At 36.1% G+C, this 27,075-nt stretch overlaps 1 long non-coding RNA gene across 1 annotated transcript in view; it reads left to right on the top strand.

The window, feature by feature from the left end:
* The window catches only part of LOC311439214, a 288,783-nt gene that overhangs the window by 197,930 nt on the left and 63,778 nt on the right, over positions 1-27,075 (top strand). Inside the window, exon 8 of the long non-coding RNA XR_014694593.1 lies at positions 290-415. This is a non-coding gene — a long non-coding RNA (uncharacterized lncRNA). The remainder of the gene's footprint in view (positions 1-289; positions 416-27,075) is intronic.

Genomic DNA, 27,075 nt, shown 5'->3' with positions numbered 1-27,075 from the left:
CAACTATCGTTGATACTTCACAGCACTGTTTGCAACCTCCCTAAAGTTCATTAATTATTATTGACATTGGTGGGAGAGGAAAGCTATTGTTATTGTAGATTTAGAGGTGGTCCTGCTCTAAAGAGCTTATAGCAGGAGGAAAAAAGCACAGGGAGAAGGGCATAGTATGCAAACAGTTGTCTGAAGTATCCTGTTCTGTGACTTTTTGGTGTCCTATTTATCTGAAACCAATCTCTCTCTTTTTTTTTTTTTTTTTTTTTTTTTGTTTTTTTGTTTTTTTTTTTTTTAGTTAGCTCAGTTTGGTTTGTAAGGACAAAAGGAGGAAAAAGATAAAGGTGAAAACTGGAAAAGAAAACAAATGGGGAAGGGGATCACAGGCAATAAGCGGATTCAAGGATTCACAGAAACAAAGCAAGTAAGTTGCTATTCTTCATATATATAGAGAGAAAGTTATGGTTGTCTTTAAGTGTGATCTGGTTACACAGGTTTAAATATAAAATAGAAAAAAAAGAATTTAACTTAAATTCAGAATTTCATGCATGCCTTCTGTAGTATTGTTACTGTGAAGACTCTTGACCATCTTTTTATTGGGCAATGTTCTTTTAAATGAACAGCTGTCTTCCCTTTTCTATTTCAGGTGAGCTGCTCTATCTTCAGTGTTAAAATACTGAAGTGGGTCAAAGTAAATAAAGATTTTTAGGAAATCAGAAACATGTATTTGATTTTGAAAGCCAAATGTTGTTGACCATGACTGCTTCATCTTGCCTCTGTACTTAGCATCTACCTCAGATGAAGCTCAGATCTGCACAGGCCTCTAGGGAAACGTGTTCTTCAGTCAGAGTGCCCCTCCTACTTCCTTTAAATATCAAGATAGCAAAATTTGATCTTTCTTCTGGGTTTCTTTCTCTTCTTTTTGCAGATTTTTTTTTCTTTTGATGTTGTTGTTGTTTTCATACCAAGGAAGATAATGAGAAAGAGAAATGATATCAAGACAAATGTTCAGACTGCATCTTGTTTACTAAGCTGGGGGGAAAACATGAAAAAGTGTTTATTTCTGAAGTAAAATGAATTTAAATTGATAATGTTGTTAAAATAGTCTAGTTAGCTATATGGAAAGAATCTTTCTATTTTTTTTTAAACTGCTGATCCCAACATAATGTTACCTTTTTGGTAACTTTTGTGATCTGAGCAAGTTTTGGTTTTTGGTTTGTTTGTTTGTTTTTGTTTCTGTTTATTTGTTTAACTAATGTAATGCTACACCAAATTTTGACCTCATTGAATTAAACACTTCAGTAAGCCTGCAGTCCTAGCTCAGAAACGCCTTCAGAGGATAATATGAATTACTGTCACCATTGTCCAGATGCAGGGAAGACAGGATACAAATTCTGCTTCATACTTTGAAGACTCAGAATCTAAACTTTGGTTTAGATTCAGACTTGAATACTTGTCTTGATGCAATGCTTGAGAAGTGCCAATAATGCAGTATCATGGAGTGCAGGGTGCTGTTCTACTTTTTCTAGATTTATTTGAAGATGGCTGATAGAAGATAAAAATGGCTCATGTCTAAGTTTTCCTTTGGTCTGATCATGACTGGCCTTTCATGGGGCTCTGTACAGGTAGTACAACCCATCAAGGGTGTCTGACCCAGTGTTAGTCACCCTCAGATGTAGTCTCCAGGTGACCCAGTGTGGGTCACTTAACCCAGGAATAGGTTAATCCACCCAAGGGGTAGAGGTGGTAGAGCTGCCATTGTCAGCTTTCTGCTCCCTAAAAATGCCATTATTAGTTGAAAGCAGCTACTAGATGTGTTCTTCTGCTGCTTTATGTTCATTTCATAGTAAAACTGCTGAGAAAGATTAGATAGCAGGTGTATGTCAGTCAGATTCAGAAGGTTCTTAATCTGAAAAACAGATCTCCATGGGACGTTCCTGCCAACCCTTCCAGCTATGCATCTGCAATATTTTGTAGCTCTTAAGCTAAACCTTATAAAAATAACATTGCCGATACAGAAATTCTTTTCTCCCTCCTCATACCCCTGAGATATATTTGAGTTTTCTTTACAACTTCTGCATTTTCAAAGCTTTGAAGAAGGAATGCAAGAGGGGGAACTTGGCAGGAAAAACAAACAAACAGAATGGACAAATAACCATTCAATACTTTTCAACACAAGGAGCATCTTTGCATCAGATTTTACAAGATATTTTGCATTGCTCTTTGTTAAATCAATGATAGCATCTCCAGTTAACTGAATGGAATCAGAGTTCATTCTGCACTGAGTGCTTTTGAAACTCCTTTCCCATTGGTACTTAGTAGTAACCTTCTTTTTCCTTTCCCTCAATTAGTAAATAGCTTTAGAAAATCTAATTAAAAAATGGAATACACACTTAGTAGGGTATTTGCCCCCTTCCTGTTGAAAACTGTAAAAAGTGGTAGCCAGACCACCTACTATCACTTAAATTGCTGTGACTGCATTCAGTTAATTTTAATTCACTTAAATTCATTCCATGTCTCTGTCTTTTTCCATCCACATAAGCAGAAGAAGCAGATGGTGGTTATTTCCTATAATTAGACGAATTTTAAGAATGCACAAGGCAGAGCACACTGTGGAGGAGGGAGGGCACAGCATGTTGGGGTACGTGGGTGCAAGTTCACTGCCCTTGGGTAATGTGGTGATTTTAATGATGTTAATGCTGATCAAAACCTGGTATGGGGAGAAGTGGGATAGTTTTATTGTGAGTGACAAACCTCAGACTTTATAATATCAAGTCCTCACGTTGGCTTATGGTAGGCAACTTTTTCTCCAGAGGCATTTGAAAAGCTTCAAGCCAAGACTGAAATTGTGGTTTCTTTGAAGTCCAGAAGCATTTTGCCACTGTCTTCAGTGTCAACAGTTTCCCCAGTGGGCTTCCTGTGCAAAGATGCCAGGAAACACCACTCTTTTCATTCACCTCCTGAATCTCACTGAAGCAGCACAAAAAGTCTGTGTCTATGTTCATAGAGCATTGAGTGAAGTCAGAGAAAGGTGTGCAATACATTTTTAAAGGCATTCACTTTGCTTGTCTTCTCTGTGATTTCTGCATCTGCGCTTTTCTGGAGGAGGACAGTTTGTACTGTATTTTATGTGTTCTACTGCATTTGTCAATACTTGACAAATTATGCAGAATATTATCAGACTTGTAGGAACTGTAAATAGAATGAGACCATTGTAACAGGAATTTTAAGACTATGATGTAGTCCTTTAGTAATTTCATTACCAAAGTTAGATCCATTGTATTTATTATTATTTTTTGTCATAGAAAAACATAGTGCTTTATAAATTCTTTGAGCTTATGGCTGTATGAAACAGTCATAGACATTAATTTAGTGGTATTAACCATTATGTTTTATTAAAAAATATATTTAGACACAGTGAAGCTTATGCCACTTTACACTTATGAAACCTGTGTGCACTTTATAAGATACTGGTAGTACATGTATTATCGAGTAAGACAATAGAAATAGTATATGCATTGAAATTAAAGAACTCAGTGTTAACTTATTGACTAGGGAGTTGATTTAAACATTCATTTTCCTCTTATATTTAAGTACCTTTAATGCTCTGAAATTCTCAGACAAAATGACAGTTGTACCTTTAGTAATCACAAAGTAAAATAGAAAAAAATTAGTCTGACACAAGCCCATTAATAATAACTAACAAAAACCTCTCCTTTATCATTAACTATAGAAAATGAACGTTTTTTTCCAATATAAGGAAAATGTGTCTAGATTAAAATGAAGAGAATAGTTACTAAAGAATAGTATTAGCCATACATGGATACTCTGAGAAGATTATTTCTTTTCCCAAGTGTTCATAATTCATGTTCTTTTGTTTGGAACACCATTCCTCACACCCAGAAACATTTCTAAGTCCAGAATGACTTGTATTAAATGTAAACCAGACAGGTATATTTGGGATAGATCTGCCGAGGGAAAAGTTCAGCATAACTCTCTGTTCATAGAAACTACACCTTAGGGTCACTGAGGGTTTGGACCATTACTTATTGTTGCAACAACAGAGCCAAAAATTTATACTGGACTGAATTTGATCCCATAAGACATGCCTAACACAGATCTTTATTCTCTCTTGCCATATAACAAACTTTTGCAATTGATTTGTATCCCCGCTGGACACTGTGAAAAGTGCAGGTGGCAAAAACGTTATTTTGCAGGCACTGTAACAAACAAACATATAGGCCATACTACATTATACATTTTTCCCAGCTGAAAATCCTACTTCTTTGGGTATTTTACAAACTATAACAAAGAGTGAGGTAGTTTTATTCTGATAACCACTGTAAGATTAACGTTTAGAAAATATTTTTGAAATTTCATATTTTCTATCCTTGTTCATTGATAGTATTTCTCATGTTAAATTAGAGGAAAATAATACAGTACTTGTGTGTAGTTCTACCAAAAATAAGTAATTTCATTGATTTTAAAAAATATTGGAAACTTTAGAAACCCGGTAAATTAAAAATAGATTCATATGCCTTACAGATATTTTGTACTTGAGCTGAAGAATTTAGGTATGTCAATTCACTTAACATGAAAGGTGTTAAACACTTTAACCTTAGTGAGGACCATATTCTTCCCTCTCTCTAACTCTCTAACTGTCTCTCTCAGCCAAGTAAAACTACTTTCTTAATTTCAATTTAAATAAGCAAACCCATTACTTCTGTGCACATTAATACATGCAGTTTATTTTAAAAACTCTAGTGAGGCCTTTGGTTTATGAGGAAAGATAGAGTAGAAAAATAATGTAAGTTTCTTAAAGAAAACTCTATTTAAACTTTGTCTCTAGGTTCTTTTGTCAGTGGGTCAATGCATTCACCAGTGCCAACCCTTCCCACTCCCATCTAAGACCTGATCTTAAATCCCAGTTTTGATAACTGGTAAAAAGTATGATAGTTCCAGCTGAGGTCCCACATTTGTACACCTCATAAAACTGCCAATCAATTAGGAATAGCCAAATCTATGTGTTCCAGTAAAGCCCTTGTCAGAACTGAGCTGTGCTGGAAAATGTAAAATCTTTCTGGTCTTCCCCAGGTGTCTTGCCTTGTCCAAAATGCTTCTTTTCCAGGAGTCTTTCATGGAGTATAACACTTCAGTGGGCAAACTCATGAAGCAGTCCCTTCATTTATGTGAATACTAAATGAACTTGCACAGAGCTGAAGCAAACATATCAAGAATTTTAAAAAGGGCATTGGGAGAGAGCTTCTGAAAAGTGTTATGTCTGCTTTAGAAAAGCTTTTCTTTTCTCTGTTGTATTTTTGTATCATGCTTGGGTCATCTAACAGACAGGATGACACAGCAGCAGCATAACAGAAGCCTTTGCAGGACACATCAGTACGGCCTGAGAGAGAGCTTGTACCAGAATGTGCCTTATCTTTCCTATCATATGGATATATCTTTGCTGTTTATGATCACAGTGATAAATTACCTATTTTTATAGCCATGTTGTTATATGAATATTTCATTTTATGCAAAATACTTGTCCTGCTGAAAGCAAAAATACCTGTTCAATATTTTTAGTGTTTCAGATACTTGGCACAAGAATGCTAATTTACACCAGTATTTTAGCCATGAGATTGATCTGTAATCTTATTTCTTTATATAACTTTACCTTGTCTTTAGATGTCAGAAATGTTTTTCATGCTTCTCTTCACTGTCATTCTGAATTTTAATGAGTAACCTCAGCAATTATTGTAGGGTTTCTACATCATTTGCATACAATAGAGAAGTTGGAAATTAGAAGGATAAACAGGACTAGAAATATCTGTGTGTTCCTTTTGGGAATGTAATTACTAAATTATATTTGTCATTCTTTGTTTGTTTCTTTCTTTATTATTTTTGTTAGTTTGTCTCTCTGATATAGTCACACGTATAATTAATTAACAGATTAATATAGTGAATTACAAGAAATGTGATTTGGTTTTAAAACTAAGAGGTACCATAAAGGGTCATTACAATCTGTTGAGTCATCATGGTGAATAATCAATTTTATTTATTTATTTATTTTTATGGCTGAAATGAATATGAATTACTTTTCAGTACAGGCATGTAAGAGAGACTTGTGCTTTAGCGGATCCTGCAAGTGCCATCTGTGGAAGAAATTGTTTGGCACTAGATCTTAATGTCAAATCTGACCTCACTTGGCCTAGTAGTTTTTCATAATGTGGGATGTACTTTTAAAGGATGGAAACTTGGCTGTAATTTCCCAGTTAACATAGCACTTGGATTGTGGTATTCATATGAGGAAATAATTTTGGAACGGAAGATTCAAACCTTTGAGTCTCTGTAATGCTACTAGCTGGTTAACAACTACTACTTCTGGAAGCAGCAGCTGATGTTAGCTTGCTATCCCATTCTTCCCGATACTTTCAGTGCTCCACAGCACAAATGGAATTGAAGGCAGTTGTTGCTACCAGGCTTGTGCACACAATATTTTGATGGTTCTGGGAGTATGGACCAATGGGAGGACTCACATGTTAGTCTTCTAAAAGCCTCATCCCTATTAGCACCTTGACAGATTAAATGAGATGTTCCATAAAAAGTGGAACACAACCTGTTTTCCAATGTTATGTGTCAAGACATTCTTTCAGCTTTTCTCCTTCATTTATCAGATACCAGGTCTTGACTATGTAGCCTGTGATCACAACAGCCTGACAGTGTCCAAGCCAGCTATTTTTATGGGTCATTTGGAGTGGAAACCCACTTCAGATTATATGTGCAGTGCAATTTTCTGAGGGGCGTGTACAGATAAAGACAAGATTGGAAACATAAATGCAGGACATGTACTGATATGGCCCTTAAAGGCACTGGGGCCTTTTGTCTAGATATGTGCTATACAAAAAATAAAGTTCATAACCTTTTATCCACCCTTTAAGAACAAAGTCTGAGATCTGGGTTGTCCACATACATACTCCTTAGAAGTGCCCACCCAAATCTCTAATACAGTGTAAAGAGGGCTGCAATGGGCTGTTTGCTGTTGGAAATTGCTGTTTCACCTCTCAGAATAACATTTTTGCAGTGTAGTACATCCTGGTTAGGTCATGCTGTGTTTGCTCTATCACCAACAGTCATTTCAGAGTACATATGCTCCAAAGTCATATCAGACCTTGATGATAAAAATAGTTTTCTGAACTCTTCCAACCTGGAAAGGTAAATATTGATCAGAGTGCTTGTGGAAGGCATAGATTTCAGTGCAGATTCCTTGTCTGGTAGTGAATAAATTCTTGCATCTTTTTTTTTTTTTTTTTTTAATTGTACCAAAATCAGAGCTGTTCACTCTTGTCCAAAATGAGTTGTTTCTTCCCAGTAAAAGTTACAACTTGAAGCCCAGAACACAAAGAGAAAAAGAGATAATAAAAATGGGGCAGATGTGATGTGCTGAAGGATTTTACCCATGTTTTCAAGTACTTCTTTTATTTTGAGGGAAAAGAGTGGGGCTTTCCAGAGTCCATATTAGCACACACAAAACCAGTTTCTGTTTCTTTGGAGTCTGAAAATTTGTCAAAGGTTGTACTGCCAGTGGTGATTTCTGACTCATATTCACTCAGAGAAGGAAAAGAAAGATAAAAAGAGCAGACTGAGAGAAAAGATGATGATTTCCATTTCTGTCAAGTGCAGACAGTGGGGGTCTTTTTAATTTATTTGTTTAACACTTCCATCTGCATAAATTAGCTAGGATGCCTGCTATGTTCATCTTAAGTGACACACATTTTTTCTTCTCATCTTGCCCTTTAAATTCCTTCCTTATACTGTCAATGCTTAAATTGTAATGTAGGCTAAATATTTAATAGAAAAGAGGGCTCCAAACATTTTTCTTAAGTGTGTTTCTTGATTTCTGCTACATTTACCAAAGACTGTCCTATATACTTACCCGTTTTGGCAACAGACAAGTCCTTTTAAGTTTTCTTTTGTTGTAAGTCATCTTCCGTTGAATTCTGAGCAGGATCAATAAATGTATTTTTAATGCACAGGAGAATTCCTTTTATTTAAGCAGCAGATTCTTAAAATATTTAACATCCTTTCCATTCTCTGGTGAAACACTCTCCTGCTTCTTTGCAGTACATGTTGACCTTGGTGTTATTGCAGACCATATTTCTGTTTACTTTCATAGCAAGAACACTCTGAAAAGAGATGGCTGCTTATTAAACCTATTTGTTGTGGAAGCATAAAAAGATAGTGTAATATTAATACACAGCTGGTTCTACAGTCCATGTCTTTACAGGAAAGACCTTAGAGAACCACTAAAAAGAACATATTTATTAGTAATTGCATCAACTGAGCATCTGACCCAACCTCTTAAATAAAGTTACACAACACTTGTAAAAATCCCCCCTTCTCTGAAGATTTCATCCACATAGGTTGGCATCTTAAGATTTTGTTCTGAAGTCCCTCATTTGTACAAATAACCCCATTGAAACAATTTTTAGTGTTAGGTTTAGGCATGGGTATCTGGTCACATGAATGAAGTAGCCAGGATTGTACTACTCGATCTGAAGAGAGCAAAAGTATCACAGTGTAAAAAGTTCACAAATGAAGCTCCTCTAATCTTTCCTCCACCCTTCTAGTGAAGATTTTATTTAGCAGGATGTGATGGGTTTTACTACTGTTCCGCAGTTAGGTCTTCTTTGTTAATGGGCAGAAAATACCTGATCTCATTCACTGTTAAAGCTGTATCTAAGCAACACCATTTTTATCTCTATTATTTTCCTGCTGTCTTCATAGTAGCTGTTGGGGTTTATTTTTTTTTTTCAGTTGGGATAACCGCAAAGAAGAAGTAGAGGAAGAAATAGTGTATTTATGGTTCTTAAGTGAAGTGAAACTGTTGCTAATAGCCAAAGTTTTCGGAGATCAGTGAAGCTTTGTAGCCAGATGGTCTGCTGAGTCTCAGAAACTGCCTCTTCCTCATGAAAACTTCTGTGGAAGTATGAAAAAATAAATGCTTCAGAAATCTGAACGTCTACTGTAGATGTACAGCCTGACAGTCCAAAATTCATGTTATACCAAAAAAAATTATACTTCCAAAATTGTTTTTGGTGTTTCTCTGCAAAGAGCCACAGTTCACTTCTTCCAAAGACACTACAATCTTCCTGGGAATTGACCCAAGACCTACCTAACTGAATGGACATTTTCAGAGACTCTAAAGATAGAGGGAAACATTGTGTTGCCTAAACTTCCTGTATCAACAGGCCAAAGTACTTCAGTCTCTTACTTCTCTCCTGTAACTAGTCAGGTGCATTTTACTAAAACACATCTTTTGTAGAGAAGCTGCAGATATTCCCCGTTGTTTCTTTATCCCCTTCACTGTAGTTTTTGGTTTTGTCATTCATGGCAGCTGTGGTGAGATGCTACTGTCTTACCTCTTCTGACTTTTATGAAGCTGTACTTACTATCTACAGCAGCCAATGTGTGCTTTAATGAATTCTGTATTTATGCCTACAGTAGTGGGCAATATCAGCTACAATGGAACGTCCTGCAGATGGTGTCACTCTGCAGAGCTCTTTTGACCTCAGAACTACTGTGGTTTTATACATCACTACCTGGTCTGTCTTATATAACAGCAGCATCCTAATATCACAGGAACCACTTGAGAAAACACTGTGAGAGGACTTTTTCCCTTTCCATTGTTATTGTTGTCTGCCATTCATAAAGCTTAGGCAAAAGAACCTTAAATCTCTTTCATGATCTGATATTTACTGTACAGTAATCTGTATTTATTTTTTTTTTAAATAGCAAAATAAGATGTATGTCACTTTTACTTATAATAAAGACGACTATGTATGTTGTAGTTAAAAAAATAAAAGAGTAACATATGGCATGGCTAGGTTTACAGTGAAATGGATATTGTACTTCAGTCTGTTTGGGTGGAGAGAAGTTATGAGTCTGAAGGTCAACTGATCCCAGAAAAGGACTGTGGAGTCTGAATGTCAGAATGATCTATTCAGTCTCAGATTCCAGCTTTAACACATTTGGGGTTAGGGGGAAACAGTGTTCAGAAATAGCAATTTATTTTCCATTAAAAGTCATTTCCAGCGGGTTTCTCACTGTGTCAAGTGCCCACCAGCCCAGCACTGCTCCTTCCAATAGTGTTTTGAGTCCAGAATCTGTGGATAAGTTCCCCTCAATTTCCCACATAATGAATATTGAACATACGCTATTTCTCTCAGCCTGCAACACATCCAGACTGAGGAATTGTGTTGGGTAAGGTGAATTGCTGTTAATCGGAACACTACCATGTTTGACATTGTATCAGAAAATCTCTGTTTCTGTGCTGGTAACCTGTTTTAAAAATATATGTGTTCTTAGAACAGAGAGTGCTGAGCTCCTTTTCAGTTGTCTTAATGTTAATGTTAGGCATCCTTGCATCTTCCACAAGGGAAATGGCTCCCTTGGGCCCTTTGTTTCCAGGTATGATATTTGACGGGATTTGCCAATTATGAGTACTTTAGTACACGAAAAGATAAACTGTCTTGTGCTTGTCAAAGTGGTGGGCAGAGCAAGAGTTCCAGTCCCAGATAAGTCTGTTGCATGCTGTGATGATCAAGTTCTTTTTATTTGGAAAAGTTTGTGTAAAGGTAATTGCAGGTGGATAAGCTAGAGAACAAAATCCCTTTTTATTTTCAGGTATGTATAGCTGCTCTAAAGAAACAACTGGTGTTGCAAAGATGGGGTCCTTATTTTTTGCCTGATGTTTGTGGCATTCTTCAAAGATGATGTCAGGTATATGAGAAAACACTTTGTGGTATATGGTTTCTCATATTTCTAAACTCCTCACAAAGACAACCAAATTTTATTCAAACAATAATGTGATAACACTAAACTTTTTGTATGTGCTTTTATGCATGTACATATGTTCTGTCATAAATTCTTACTGGCAACATGAATTTTGGCCCTAAATAAGCTGAAGTGGCAACATAGACTACTTTAACAGCTCCCTACTTTCTCATATAAATATTTTTATGGGTATTTTATAAAGTATTTATTACAGGCAGCACTTAAGGTGATGTAGAGTTTCTATATCAGCTCTTTAAAAACCAGACTGGCAGTGTCCTCTTTAGGAAATATTTCTTTTATGAGCAGTCTGCCCAATGCTTACATATATGGATGGATCATAAAAATAGGTGAAACTACTGGTCCAAGGGATATTTCCTGTTCTCTAAGGAAAGGTACAGTTCCTGTATTCCTTAGTTAAATTTCTCATCTATGAACACACTGAAAACTTTCTTGGTTACACTTTCTCATTAGCTTTCTCTTGTTTTCATTTTTACTTTATCTGTGTAATTCTTATTTGTGAAAAGCAGTATGTTCTTTAATCACAAATGAAGGAGGAAAGCAAAGATTCTGTCTGACCTCTTGGGTTTATTTCCAGACTTACACTTTGTGTTGTCATTCAACATTATCTGATTTAGCACTATCATTCTACGGGAACCTGATCTGCCAAGAAGACAGAGACCTTTTCCAGGCTGTGCCCAAGATACAGGGGCAATTTTTCTGCTGTACTATTTATTCATTTATTGATAGCCATTACTTTCAAATGTTTTCTTTCTTAGCTAATTCAAATACCCCCTGAATTTAGGAAATTATTCAATATAATTGTGTTAATTTATGAATTTACTTACGTGTTTTCCTGAATTACACTCAAATTTTCCAAAGGTGGGAGAGAAAGCATAAGAAAATAATAAAAGATACATAATCTCGAATTGACAGGAGTTGTTCAGTCTCTTCACCAAAGAAACTCCTTACTGAGATTATGCCTACTTGTCTTTGTAGAATGCCTAAGTTTGCCCCAAAGTTCTCTGGTAATCAGTAGATTAATAGCAATGCTCCTGGTATTCAAGGTATTTTCATATATAAATGCAGGTAGGATAAAAGTTTTGGGAGCATCCTCAAGCAAGAAAATAAACCCATTTAAAAAACTTCAACACCTCACTTTTTGATCCTTCAGCAATACACACACTTTACTAGAGGAAAAGGGGAAGCAATTCTATTGTCTGTTGCTTTTTTTCCCTGCCACATCATTAAATCTATCTCTTAAAAACATCTTCCTGTTCCATGTTAAAAAAAAAAAAATCTCTCTGCAATTGGAATACCTAGATTAATTTTAGCTGAACAGAACTATTTAGTCTGAAAGAGACAAGACATTTCTCCTAAGGAAATTTTAAAGGTTGTTATTACAATTAACTTTAAACAAATTAAAAAATGAAATTGTCTCTTTCAAGCCATACATTGAAACAGTTTTTGGAAACACAGAATGCCCTCTTTGTTTAGGCTTCTGCCAAATTCAAGCTCCAACTGATCTGACTTCAATTCATTTAAAAATTTAGTGATGCAAAAACTATTTTCAAGGGAGTAAATGATTTTGTTGGAAAGGTTCTAACGGGTCTCATGACCTACTTAAATTGCCTTTTTTTTTATGGGGCAAGAAGTGCTTGCCCTGTGAAGACAGTAGACATGGCTGGTGCATGAAGGAGCTTTTGTAATGTAAATAATAAAAGGCTATGTCCACTTTGATTTTATTATACAATACACCTACAAAGACCATTGCATTTCAAGGAATAACATTTCTCCCGCAGCTGGCATGGAGAGTTTGTATCTTGTTCTACTGTAATTTCAGAAAGATTGAAGTATGCTAACAAGGCTGGAAAACCAGCTTATAGTGGGAGTGATAAATGTTGTAGATGTACGAGCTCCTGGATGGTCAGTGTGTGCATTTCATGTGCTTGGGAGCATGGGGCTGGATCCCAGCTGCTATAAATAACAAGGCTGTTCCAGTGCAACAAGTGAAAATCTGAGCCCCAGGTCCAGGTGGGTCCAAAAGGCTTTGCTCCTGTCCACTGCCTGTTCCACATCTGCATCTTCTTCTGGAGCCCTCAGCAATTGTTCTAATTACCCTCTCCTTAAAAGTTAAATGAACTCAGTGATATAATGAGTCTTGCTGAGGATTCACTTCTGAGATATAGGCATACCTCCTTGCTTCTGATTTACTGTTCATTACTGTGAACCGCTTAAAGGACAGATGTGCTACTTAATTACTGGAAATGGCACAAGTAGGTCAGTCAAGCTCTACTGTTTATAGTTCAAGGCTGAGTCAGGCTTCATCTTTGGGCTTGTCTTTGTCATGTCTGCTACCATAAAAAATGAACCCCCCCCTCCCCCATTTAAACTACACAAGATACTTAAAAATAATCTAATTCAGTTTTTGGTATTGCTGAGTGAATGCTCCATAATTCAGTCTAAACATATTTGCCTTTAGGTACAATTAAATTTCCCTTTAAAGTCCAATTATCTAACTTAAAAACAATTTGATAAAGCCTCAGACCTTCAAAATGTCTTTCCTTGCTTTTTAGGTAGTCTTCATATTCTAAAGATATTTACTGCATGTGTTTTCAGCAGACAGGTGGTACAGGGCCAGAAAATGTACACGCACCACCTCTGTTCTGAGGGAACAGTTTTTAAAGGTTTTCATGTATGTATGAACAGGGCTTCTGAGGCAACAACAAATTATTCCTGTAATCCTACAAAAGTTCTTAGCCTACTCTCTCAGCATTTATCTGTGTTGTTTTTGTTGTTTAATATTTATGCCAAAGCTTGGTGTACATCAATTGTTTCTGGGTTCAGCTCCCAAGTTGAACAGATTTAGTTCTGCTATACAGCAATGCCAACACTATTGGAACCAATACAAATGGATTCACACATTTCCTGTTAAATTTGAAGTTAATTGTGCACACAGAGGCTGTGCCCATGAGGCATGCACACCTGCTTTCAGGCATCCCTGTGTACATACACAATTTCACACTGGGTACACCTATGTGGGTATACAACACTCACATGCATTTGCAGTGTAAAATCTTGAACATGACTGGTTTGCTAAATTAAAAAAATAATTTCATACAACATATGAAAAACAGTGTTCAGCTCTGGGGCCCCCAGCCCAAGAAGGACATGGGTGTATTAGAATGAATCCAGAGGAGGGCCACAAAGGTGATCAAGGGTCTTGAGCACCTCTCTGATGAAGACTGGCTGAGCGAGTTGGGGTTGTTCAGCCTAAAGAAGAAAAGGCTTCAGAGAGACCTTACAGCATCCTTTCATTACCTAAAGTGGGCCTTCAAGGAAGCTAGGGAAAGACTCTTTGTCAGGAAGCATAGTGATAGGACAAGGAGTAATGGTTTTAAACTAAAAAAGAGTAGATTTCTGTTGGATATTAGGAAGCAGTTCTTCACTATGAGAGTGGTGAGGCACTGGAACAGGCTGCCCAGAGAATCTGTGGATGCCCCATCCCTGGAAGTGTCCAAGGGGAGGCTGGATGGGGCTTTGGGCACCCTGCTCCGGTGGGAGGTGTCCCTGCCCCTGGCAGGAGGATTGGAACTAGATGGTCTTTAAGGTCTCTTCTAACCCAAACCATTCTGTGATTCTATGAAACTCTTAGCAACAAGGCCATTAAACAATTCTGTCTTGTGTTTTGGATTCAAAATATCATTTTCTAGGACATATGCATGTATATTTGTCCTATAGATCAGTAAATATAAATCTCTAGCTACAAGGAGAAGGCCTACACTAAAAGGAAGGAGAACTAAGAATTTGTAGTATGGCATTTAAAAGTTTATTTGTATGTTAAATTATTGATTTTGCAGTTGTATTCTTATTGGGCAGTGCCAGCAGATGTTAGTGCCAGACCCACTGGTGTTCATTGTGCTCAAGCTGCACAGGGGAAATTGCTTTCCCTTACAAAAGAAAGTCACTGTCAAGTTGCTGTTATGTTAAACAATGGATGTAGGTGAAGCTTTTGAGCCACCGCTTTAAATTCTGACTTGATGCCAAGAACACTGTGAAATGTTTGAAAGAAACACTCCGAAAATGAGAATAATCACCTTAAACACACATACTGTAGCTTTGCTTTCAGACAGAGTTCCCTAGGAATCAGGGCTGAAGCCTGCTTTTTCCTCACTTGATTATAAAAGCATCTTCCAGAAATGTGAATGTGCTCCTCCCATGTGTGATGGGGAAGGTGCCCTTCACCATACACTGCAAGTGAAAATGTTTCCAATTCAAAATCCTGTGTCAGTGTACAACTTTCAGGTCTCGACTCCAAGCCTGACTTTTGTGACTTCTTAAAATGGGGACAAAGATTCAAGCCTGAACAGTCGTATATTGTGAACCCAGAATATATATTACTTGCTCGTCTGAACACAGGCTTCAGTGTTTGGACATAGTCCTAATCATGGAGGGTTTAAGATGTAAATATTCTGTTTAAAACCGTGCCAGGAATAGTTCATTTTCTATGCTCTTCTGATGTCTACTAAAGCTGCAATTTATTAATATGACTTCAGCTGCCTGCTCACTGCTGCAGAGTAAAGAATAAACATTTTAGCGGAAACAAAATCTCTATCCCTACAATACCATTGACTACTTCTTATTTATGTTTCTGTCTGCTGCTTTCTGTTAGTCTGAGGCTTATCTGATCAAGGCTGCAAAAATGTGAATTTATTGCTCTTCTTATCCTGGTCTGTCCTTTTTTTCAAATCCTTTCCTATCAGAGATATCTGATTTGCTGGAGGTTACTCCTGTTGCTGAGATTTCTTTCTATGCCAGATACAGCTGTTTTTCTACAGTTTCTTCTCTCTGCTCATGTTTTCAAAGCTTCATGCTAGTTAAAATTAATAAATTCTTCAATTATTAAAGAATTTTTAATATTTTTTTAGTTAGCATTTCACCCTTGCTTTTATTGTATGTTCTCATAAGTTGCACAGTTAATTTCATTATTGAAATCTTGTAATCTCTCTTATTTCCTTTTATTGAAGGAAATGGAGTAGTTTCTGGTAACTATAGGATGTCAACAAGTACTTTCAAGCATGGAGTTTCACCTGCGTTCAGATCCCAAATGGTCAGTGTTCCTCTCAGATGTTCTTTGCTTACCAGGGCTTTATGGAGATGTCATCCAAAAGATGTATCACCTCCCATGTCCCAGCTAATGGACCAACATAAGACAAAGACACCCTTAGTTGTGTTTGTGTGTCAAAAAAGTTCTCTCTCCTTATTTATTCTAGCAAATCCAACTATGACATAACTTCCAAGCAGAAAAATAAGGCCAGCTCTCCATAAACCTTTATCAATGTTGTCCATTATTGTTTATCCCAGATATATCAGATAATAATTGGTGGTCTGTCATCCAATTTCTCTGAAGCCCTTGTAGATACTTCAATATATTCTCATTACTGTTAGCACATTTTCTGTGATGACCAAGTTATGATTCTTTTCTTTTTCATATGCATGCAGTCTCAACTTTTGTAATACTAAGTGCTTAATATATATATATCTTTAAACAATAATAGTAATGCTTAAAATAAGTTACAGAAATCAGCTCATGCAAAATGTTTTGGAATTCCTGGAAAGACTGTGATTAAAGTTGTGGAAATCAAATTAGCAAAGGGTAAAGATGTAAGGAGTTTCTTATGAGCAGAGGCTCACAATTCGCCTCTTTTGCCTCTGTGCTTTGATTTCCACACAAATTTCTTACTTTGGCCAGTCTGATTTTCCTTTATCCCATACTCTGAAGCTCCTGCCTTTCAGCATAGCCCCCTGAAATGCTCACCTCCTAACTGCTAAACCACTGCAGTTAACTGTGTTGCATGGTCTCAATCAGGTTCAGCTTCAGAATTTAGATTCACTAGATATTGGGATATTGAAAGCTTCTTCCCCCCCAAAAATTGGGTCTAATGTCCAAGGGAGGGGGGGAGGTTTACATGTTCATGCATGCATTTTCACAATCAGTAGACTGTCGCACAGTGTAGCAATAAACCCTACAGAGCAGGGAAGTTGCCCCAGTCGAAGTAACTCCATTGGTACTTTAGCACTGTGCTGTGTCATACATTTAACACTCCATGTTATTCGAACTGTCGTCTTGGAACAGGGAACCTGTATTAATAGCTGTCAGTGCATCAAAATGAATTCTCTGAATATCAGTGTTTCATTTCTGTCTCTAGAATTCAGAAACGTGGGAGTTCATACTGACAAATTTCCAATTGCACAATATCTACTTGGTTTGTAATAGTTTGAGGACAGAACAATAGCAAATATTTAATATGAACATATTACAGTGCTTCAATAATAACGTATTGATAGCTTTAGTTTCTTTCATTATTCAGGATCGCTCGTCTGTTTAAAAGAACCAAATCTAACCTTAACATTAGGTAATTTCAGGTTGGCAGCACTTGTAGATGAAAAGTTCTCTGTAAAATGATTAAAAGAATAATGAAACTTCAACTATCATGCTGATATGTTCTTTAGAAATGCTCAGGTTACCACTAACATTTTAGGAAAGTGAAGGCAGGAAAAGATACTTCCCTTCTTGTGCTGTCTCTAATAGTTTCCCGTACTAGAGGGTTACTTTCTGGGCTGTGGCAGGTTTATTTGCATGAAAAGCAATGAAGCACTGTAGGCTGAGAGAATGACGTTACACTACAAAAAGGGTCAATTTTAAAGACCCTCTCTGGCCTTTACCATGTTTTCCTGAAAATTCTGCTATCAGAAGCAGAATAAAACTCTTTAAAATATACAATTTAGGTCCTTAAGGTACATCGTGATGCATCACTTTGTTAAATTACTCCTGCAAAGTAGCAAATATTAATTTGTCAGTGTATCTGAATCTCTTGAGGTGAAGTGAAGGCTTTCTGTCAACACCCATCAAGTTTAGTCACAAAATAATACAGCAGGGGATGGGATAGTCCTTCACTGCATTAACCCCTTGGGGGTTAGCTCAGCTCTCCCAAGGCAAGGCTAACTCTGTTCTGACTGCTAGTTTAGCCACTGCAATTCCTGAGTGCAACAGGACATGTGCTTTGCTCAGAAAGCATTTAATGTTGTGGGTGGGATTTGGTTTATTTATTTGTTCTGGGAATTAAGTGTAAATTGAGATTCTAAGAGCATACATTTGTACCAGCATCCAAGTTCATTTTCATTGAAGGTGTGGGTATTGAATTGTGCTTCTCCCAAAGCTTTAATGTGAAGCTTCTGATTTAGTATAAGCAAAAATAACCTCTCTTTTTCTTTTATTTTTCCATTTTTTTCCCATACCTCAAAGTCAATCTGTCAACATGATAAGGTCAGAATATTTTTAGGCAAAAAACTAGTATTTGCTATTTAATTGTTGCAGATTCATTTTACCAAAGATGACTTGTTATCAATGTTCATAGCACAGCCAGCACATCTCTCATTTTGCCAGAATCTGTACAATTGTATGCTGATGATAAGTCAACATGATGGCTTACATGAGGTAGGGCACTGATTACTGTAGAAAACATCCAGCAAAGGGACAGAACAAGTCTGTAGGACTTGAGTAGAATATGAGTTATTGAAATGGGCAGCTGAAAGTGTCTCAGCCGAAGTCTTCTACTTTGATTTACAAAAGCCATTGCAAGACCTATTTCCAAACATAATACTATTAGTAATACAGCTGGAAGATATTGGAATGACAGGGGCTGGGCGGGGGTGAGCAGGGGAAAGGAATTCATCTCACAAGAGGTTTCTAGCTTTCAAAATATATTTTCTTTGTAGAAAAAAAAATAAAAAGAAAAAAAAAAGAAGAAAAAAAAAGAGAAGTTCTAGAGATCTAGAGAGTTCTGCATCAAAACAGAGACAGCTGAGTACTGAAGATTAATTCTGAGGTGGGGTAAGTGATTCAAGCACAAACTGCTGACATGGGAGTTGGACCTAGCTGTCTTATATAGCAGAGACTGTAGAGTTCTCAACATAGTGATTATGCGGCTCTTTGAGTTTGACTTCAGAAATTCCCCTCTGAAAGCTTCATTCAGACAGAAAATTTAGATGAAGAGAGCTCTGACTTCAAGGAACATTCCACCTCAGTTGCACAAAAATTCTTAAAAAAAAAAAGCTAACAAACCTGGCTAAATAGCCTGAGGAACCAGATCCACAAATACTGCTCCTTGCATACAGATGAAAACATTCCTCACATATTGAAAGTGGATAAGGAAATCTGGGCATCTACAGGCTCTTCCTAATTTTATTATCAGTTTGCAAAGGAGAGATATTTCTGACACAGCCAATATATGCTGACCAAACTCCAATCTGTTTTGGTGTAGTAACCATATTCCCAATCAGCACTTAGAGCACTAGATTTTAGAAAGTATATGGCTGGTGACATTAGGCCAGTGGAAACAGCTTTACTTTGTTATCATTGAGATCTTCTTCTATCACTGACATTAGATGAAGAGATCTGTGAACCACAATCTGATGGAGAATGGAAATACTCTGGAGTATCGACACAGCAGTCAATATGGTTCTGTACTTTTCCCTAAGCAACTACTATTTACCACTGTCAGAAACTGAGGCTGGTCTGTATGAACCTTAGGTAAGTCTTGGTGTAAATTGTGTTATATACCAACTGCCCAACATCTGTGGACAGGTTTTTCTTGCAAAGAGCAGCACACAGCAAAATATCCTTTCCACAACTGGAGATAGGTGAACACTGTGGATCTCTTCACCTTTTTGGAGAGTACTGCACATACCCAACCGCAGTATAACCAGAGAAACAGAAACACATGCAAAGGGAACATCTCCATGGTACACCATAGAAGAAAGGGAGTGCTGAGACGAACATCAAAACACTTCTGGACAGCCTGCAGCTGTCCCAAGCCCAGCCTCAGTAGAGCTGATGTCAAGCACATCTCATGGTCTTTTCAAAGAAAAAACAAAAAAAGTCGGAGAGGACTTGCTGGAAGTAAGAACCTAAAATATGGTAAAAAAATATGGTAAAATGGAACTGAAGGTTGGTATGACTTGCTGGCATTTTGAAAGGTTTTTACAGGACTGAGAAGACATGTAAAGGAGCAAGGTACCAGGGCTTAGTCTTGTAGTAACACAGGTTCCTCAAGGACAGCGGTGCTCTTGTCACTTGGCTTCATGAACAAAAGTGAGAAGATTAAAGAAAACCTTGGGCACATGTGTTGGGGGATGCACTAAATATTTTTGTCAGGACCTTTTTTTCTTCTCATTACTCTCTGTTGATGCATCAACCCTTTAATTATATAAAAACCATAGTTGTCATTTGGTGAAATCATCTGCTGTCAAATCCATTTACTCAGAAAGCTCTTAGTAATTGCCAATTGATTCTGCAACCATTTGTAAATTGTCTGCCTGCAAGACAAGATTAGGCCAGAGCTATATTTTCTGCCTTTTTGAAGAGGAGATCTTGCTTTTTATTGTCATATGACCTACTTGTCCTGGTTTCATTGTGCAATAATGTTCTCAGTTGGGTGGACAACTGGCAAAAGTAAAATCCAGTATTAAATTCTGCCTTAGTCTGTCTATAGTGAGTTGTTTCCATTTCTAACACATTTGTAAGTGGAACTGACTGGTCAGAAAGTGTGCTTGGGTGCTTGATAGAAAGACTTTGTAGGATGGTGTTGTTTTCCAGAAAAAGAAAATATACTAATTTTAACCATCATAGTTTTACCCAATGTTAAAATCATGATAAATCCAATTAATATTTATAACTTTTAAATAGCAGTTTTCAAATAAAGTACATCAAAATTCACACCCCTCAGATTATCAGATATCAGAGAAGTTGGGACTTTCTTTCATCATTCTTGAGCTAATTCTGAGTAAAAAGGCATAAAAAGGCCCTGTGCATTGTTGATATCGTCCTGACATTTTCTGCTTTAGACAATTTTAGTAATTATCTCTAGAAAAGAGCCTTCTGGAAACTCACTCACAACTTTGTATAATGTAGAATTTGAGTAACCTGGTGTTTCTGGGTTCTTACATTTAGGCCAAAATAATGTGGTCTTAATTTTTAAAAGTTGATCTCAATTTTAAAAAATTCCCCGAATACTGGTTTTGTCCTCTCTGATGGCAAGATCTTTCTAAGCCCATCAAAATTCTGCTGGAAACCACTGAAAAGTGTTTCTGTTCATGTAGGTGAGTATTGGACAACCACTGGGCTCTGTCAGTAGTGTTTGAAAAGGATGTGTGCATTGAATTTAACCTCACTTTTGTAATTTTAGCATAAGAATTTTTACCTCTATCATCAAACTGCTACAGTAACTTCCTATACCATTATAGCTTCGTGGTTGGTTATACACCTGCTGGCTGGAAGGAGTGCTCTTGGTTACCTCAGATTTAGTACATGAAGCATCAGCTCACTTCATTGTAACATAATCCTTTAAATCATTGGTGTTAATTCACGTGTTAAAATAGCATGTTCTGGAAAATTTCACTTAGAAATTGTGCTATAGAAGCACAAATATGCTATAGAAGTATGTTCTATAAACTATTTATGAAATAAATCTGCATTGATTTAAACATGCTAATATTGTGAGACTGTTCTAAGCATAAGGTAGATGAACTCTGGCTCCTCGTCAGGATAATTTTTGACCTGTGACTCTAGACATTATCAAGTTTTAACACAAATTTGCAACCAGAAGCTAATACTTTCTGTTTTACCACAGATTTTTACAATTTGCCCTTCCCACCTCCATGTTTCTAATGACCTGATAATGAACTGACAGCTTTTGTGTTTATGTAAATAAGGCTGTTGAATCTAGAGTTAGCCTTTCTCAAAAAAAAAAAAAAAATGAAATCAGCCTTCCAGTTTCATAACTCATTGATTTCCTTGTCTGGTTATAGATAGAAAATATGTACTTTTGCCCTTGACTTTCTGTGTGGACAAAGATAAGTCTATGTACACTGGGAAAAAGTATTGCACTAGAGGTGACTCTGAAACAGGTTCAGATATAGAACATCTGAAGCGTAATGGCAAATCACAGTGTTGGTGTATATAATGATTATGACCTTTTCAGTGCCTCATTTTTCTTGCACATATAAAGAACACAGTCTAAACAGGAGTAAAGCCTGCAAGGTGTATATTAATCTTTACAGATCTTGCAGGCCATATTCTTGTTTAGAATATACATCTTATTTTATATATATATATAAATGCACATGTGTGTGTACATTTGGATTTCTGTATGAAAAGAAATCATAAAGGTCAAAATTAAGTTTTGGTAAGGTCTGTTGTAACTGTTGTGTTCAGTTTTTAGCACCTAATTTCAAGTTAAATGAGGACTAGCTGTAGCCTGGGGAATGGAAACAAGTATGACTGACGCATATGACCTAAAAAAATCATCATAGAAAAATAAATACGAATTGGGGTTGGTTAGCTTAAAGATGAGAAAATGTCAGGGAATGTGATAATAGCTTCCAAGGACAGACAAAGTTGTTGGGAAATTGTAGGAAATTACTCATCTGCAGCAGCAACAGGCTTGAATTCTAGCCTGAAAGTTTAGTTTAACACTGTTTAACTTCGTTCTGCTGGATGAAACTTCAGTAATAAGAATGCTGAAGCACTGTAGTAGAGGGAAGTTGGTGCCCAGTGTTAGAGGTCTTTAATTGCTATTTAGACACTGTATATAAAACATGACATAGTTTTACCTTATCTCACTCTGTAATCCACTAAATAGACTCAAGCTTTCTCTCTAAATATATATTAAGAAATAATGATATTCATTATTACTTAATGAAGATTTCTGTCTTATTATGTAACAGTTTCTAAGTTGTGTTAAGGCTAGTGGATGACAAATGCAGGAAAATATCACTGCAGTTTGATAATAGTGCTTGGACTCCTCAGGCTTTTATCTTCCTTTTTATCTTTTTCCTACTTGTATAGCTGATGCACCTATTTTTTATGTCTTTTACTTATTTGTTCTTATAGATTTCTGTTTTATCAGTCTCCCTTCAGCCTAAAGGTAAGCTGTTTCACAGTGAAACAGGACAGCCCACTGTTTTAGAGATAAAAACATATTGTTCCTATTATCCCTAGTGTTAGTTAACCTTTATGCCACAGAGGGGATTATTGATAGAAATGTCAGAAAAAAAAAAAAAAATAAATTAGTCTACTCAACTCCTCAGAGGTAGGATTCCTTTACTGTGCATGTCTTTATTCACCTCATTTGTGTGTTAGCGATGGTGACATCCCCTTTCTGGCTGCATTTGACCATACATGTATATAGATAGGTGATGGAGGAGCTCTGGAAGGTTTTGTACAAGTCCCTAGAGGGCCATCCACTCTGTCCATTGCCTTACTTCTAGCAGATGCAGAACAATGGAGAACCTATTTATGGGATCAAGTGGTATCAAAAAGTTGAAGACGACTTTTTTTCTTTCTTTTTTATAGTGCAGAGAGTGGTGAAGTGGGATGGGATTTTGAGCAACCCAATATAGAGGGAGGTGTCCCTGCCCATGGCAAGGAATTGGAATTAGATGGGTTTTAAGGTCCTTACCAAGCCAAACCATTCTGATTTTATGATAACTCACGCTCAAACTCTCTTTAAGACTCATCTATATTTTATTTCCTCTAATAAAGAATACTGAGGAATAAGGATAATGACAGTGAATTAACGATAAGATGTTTTGTGTTACTGTGAGCAGAGGTCTTGTCTCTGGTTTATCTTCACCACAAGGTCACACATTTGTATATTTGTAACATCTCATCCCCAGGCAATTTGACCTACTCATAGTCAAAGTATCTGTGAGTTGAATTTGAGTTAATAATCATTTCACTCAACTTGAATCTGCTGTGATTTGTCCTTTTTGATATATAATGAGATCGGCATTTATTATTCATCACTCAGTTCTCTTTTATCTTGAATTATCTTATCTTAAATTTAGTTTAATGTTTTGCCATGCTGTTTTTTTTTTTTGTTTTGTTTTGTTTTGTTTTGTTTTTGTTTTTTCCTTTCTTTTCTTTATTTTTCCTGGCCCTATTTTCATTTTCTTTCTTTCCCAATAAGGATATAATAGATAATCCTTTTTCATTTCTGTGTTCATGGAATATAAGATATATCAAATATAGAAAAATATATGTTATTTTGATAACAAATTCTATTATACATTTTTTCTTCAATGAACAATGGAATGGAATGGAACAAAGTCACTTTTTTTTTATATATATAATAATGTAATTTTATATATTAAATATGCATTTAATCTTTTTTTTTTTTTTTTTTGGTATTTTTGTATTTATTCCCCATGTCACCTAGTGATATAAAACTTAGCAGATTTTGAATCAAAGTTCTCTTCAACCTTTCTTATTAATGTTTTTAGATTCAGTATATGCTTTCTCCCAGAAAATAGGTCCAAATTTTTTTTATTTTCTTTTTTTCCCCAAATCTGCATATAGTGTTATTTTGCAAGCAAGGCTTTTTACACATCTGAGGCAAGATCTAGAACTCATTAATGTCTTACCCGACTTCAGGGACTTTAAATTAAACAACTAGCAGAAAGAATTATTTCAAGATCTTGTCATGATATCCCTTGTCAGCTACACCACTAAAAGCTGATCCATATTCTACAAAGAACACAGAAATTGTATTTAAATCATCTCTGTTCATAGCAAAGAATTATAGTTAAGTTTAGCAGTGCTTATGAAACTTGTTTCAGAACCAACAGACTTTTCAATTATAAAATTTATAATGGACACAGCAAAACATCAACTACTGGAGTTACACCTGGTGAATGACAGAAAAATTACTTCATGTCATATGTTGAGATGAGGTCTATTTGTCAAGATCCTGAAGGTTTCTGGTTTCTTTTGTTTATTTGTTTGTTTGCTTGCTTTATTATTATTATTATTATTTATTTATTTTTAGGTTTTAAGATTATTTTTTCTCTTTGTTTTCAGTTGGAGTTACAGAGCTTGAGGATGATTAAGGTGTTTTTTGGCTTACTGCATGTGCTTTTTATTGTGTATATTTTATCCTGGAAAAGTTTAATCAGTTGCCATCTAAATGCATAATAGTTATAGTGTACAGAGGAAATTATGGAGAGGGAGGCATGGGAAGGACTGGGTGCAATAAGATATCTAGGAACATATTCCTTTAGGCATGACTTAGGTATAAACTTAGGTAAATCTATGGTCAAGTTTAATGAGTTACAAGGTATATGCATAAACAGAAATATGATGTCTGCATAAAAGTTTTAAATCAGAAATTAAATTCAAAATAATATCAGCATTATAATTAAGTTCTTAATTTTACCTAATTATTTTTTACTGGCAAACTATATACTTTTTTCTATATGGCATGGTATAAGATGACAGCTTATGAATTTGCAAAAACAGCTCAAACTGCTGAACTATGCAGACTTTTTTTTTTTTTATGTAATTTGTCCTTTCAGATATTCACCACCCTCACATTATCTGTCAAAAATAATACTAAACTTGAATCCTGAAATTCAGTAGAGGAATAGAAAGTCTGAATAAATTAGTGGTTTTTTTTTTGTTTTTTTTTTTCTTCCAGAGACCTTGATCCAAAGTCATTGGGTAAAGGGAGGTAAACATCTACAAATTTTCCTGTCTCCTATTTTATTTCCTTTGTCCAAATTATTAAGTCTGTATGAAAGAGTAATGGGTATATTACCAAGCCTTGGTCAGCCAACTATTAACTTTTCCTGTGCTAAGACTGAATATTTATTTCTAATACCTGGTTCCTATCTCTCATCTACTTTTCATCTCCACCACAAATTAAACTTTTTTTTTTTTTTTTTTTTTTTTTTTTTCCCATGAAATCTTTTGTTATATGCTTTCCATGAGTGTCTTTACGGCTATTAGATCATCTTTGCTTCATCTCTTCCATACCTTTCCAAGGTTCTCCACAAAATCCCACTAAGCATAGTCCTATCTATGCCCCTTGTTCACTGCTTGCAGAAACACAGTTGCAGTCCTTGCTGACTGGTGAGGATGTACAAGTTCTCTGAGCCTGCACTCACCTATCCCATGTGAGGGTTTAATCTCAGCAAGGTTGCTAATTCAAACCTTCCCCTCTACCTCAGCTTCACTTTACAGAAATTTTGCCAGGATATGACAGTCATATACAATTGAACGCTATTCAAAACTGGAACACTTAACACAATTGCATGTTTCATTTAAGTAGGAACTTTCTATATTTGATTTGAAAAAAAAAATCACAGCTTTAAAAATGAGTTAATGGAAGATGGATTTAGGTTAGTCTGACTACTTCTGTTACTTGCAAACATTACTTCTATTTGTATGCACAGCACATTGCCAAGTGAACAGTTTCTAAAGTGCATACTATTCCATTGTACAAAGTATTACAAAACACTTTTCAGTGGGAAGCTATTGTAAGTCTAAGAGAGAAACAGCCCTCCAAGATGAAACTAGAAGATGAGAATCAACTTAAGTAGCTCAGCCATTGTAAGCAAGCCCAGGCAGCAAGTATGAAAAACTATCTTATGTCTGGGGAGAAGAGTAGGGAAGGGTTACAAAAAGGCTACGAATACAAAAGGAGAAAAAAAAAAAGTGAATGGAAGTGTTGTAGATAACATGCAGTAAAATAACTGGTGAACACTGATGGGTTAAAATGTTATGTGACAGTGAAATCTACTCCTCAGACTTTGCATTCTAGTTATCCAACCCATAGAGTGTAGTCATGATCTGAGGATTCTTGCATGGCTTGGTAGTCATTAATGTTATTCTCTTAGCCTTTTAGACCATCATACTTTGTCTAAGTGCAGGACCCTTGTCCAAGCTACATAGGCCAAAGACAAGTAATGTTATCTTTCATATTGGTATGCCTAATCATCCTCACAGGTCTCAGTTTCCTCCTCCAGGTGCCCTTCAGCACCTGGTGAGGATGACGCTGTGGGCAGTCCATCTGATTCTTTCAGGTTTTGAATGAATCCATGAAGAAGTGAGATAACAGTGAGGGACACAGAAAGCGTAGTAAGAGACAAAAAAAAATAATAAAATTGTAACTTATTATTTACTTTTGAATTCTTGCTTGCTTATCACAAAATATATTTCCATAATTTATACTGAAAAGCAGAATGAATAAAAACCATGTTCTGTCTACCATTACTTTGGGTGAAATTTATTCGTTTCACTAATTTAGAGTCTTACTCTAACCTGTCTCCTAACCAGTCTCAACCTTAGTTTTCATTAAATATGCAAAAAATTGTTATCTTCAACAGCTTTATTTTTCCTTATACACCCTATAATTC

This window comes from Aythya ferina, assembly GCF_964211825.1.
Source record: "Aythya ferina genome assembly, chromosome: 6".
In the NCBI taxonomy this organism is placed as follows: Eukaryota; Metazoa; Chordata; class Aves; order Anseriformes; family Anatidae; genus Aythya; species Aythya ferina.
Note: the sequence above shows the minus strand (reverse complement) of the source record. Positions and strands in the feature narration are given on the sequence as shown.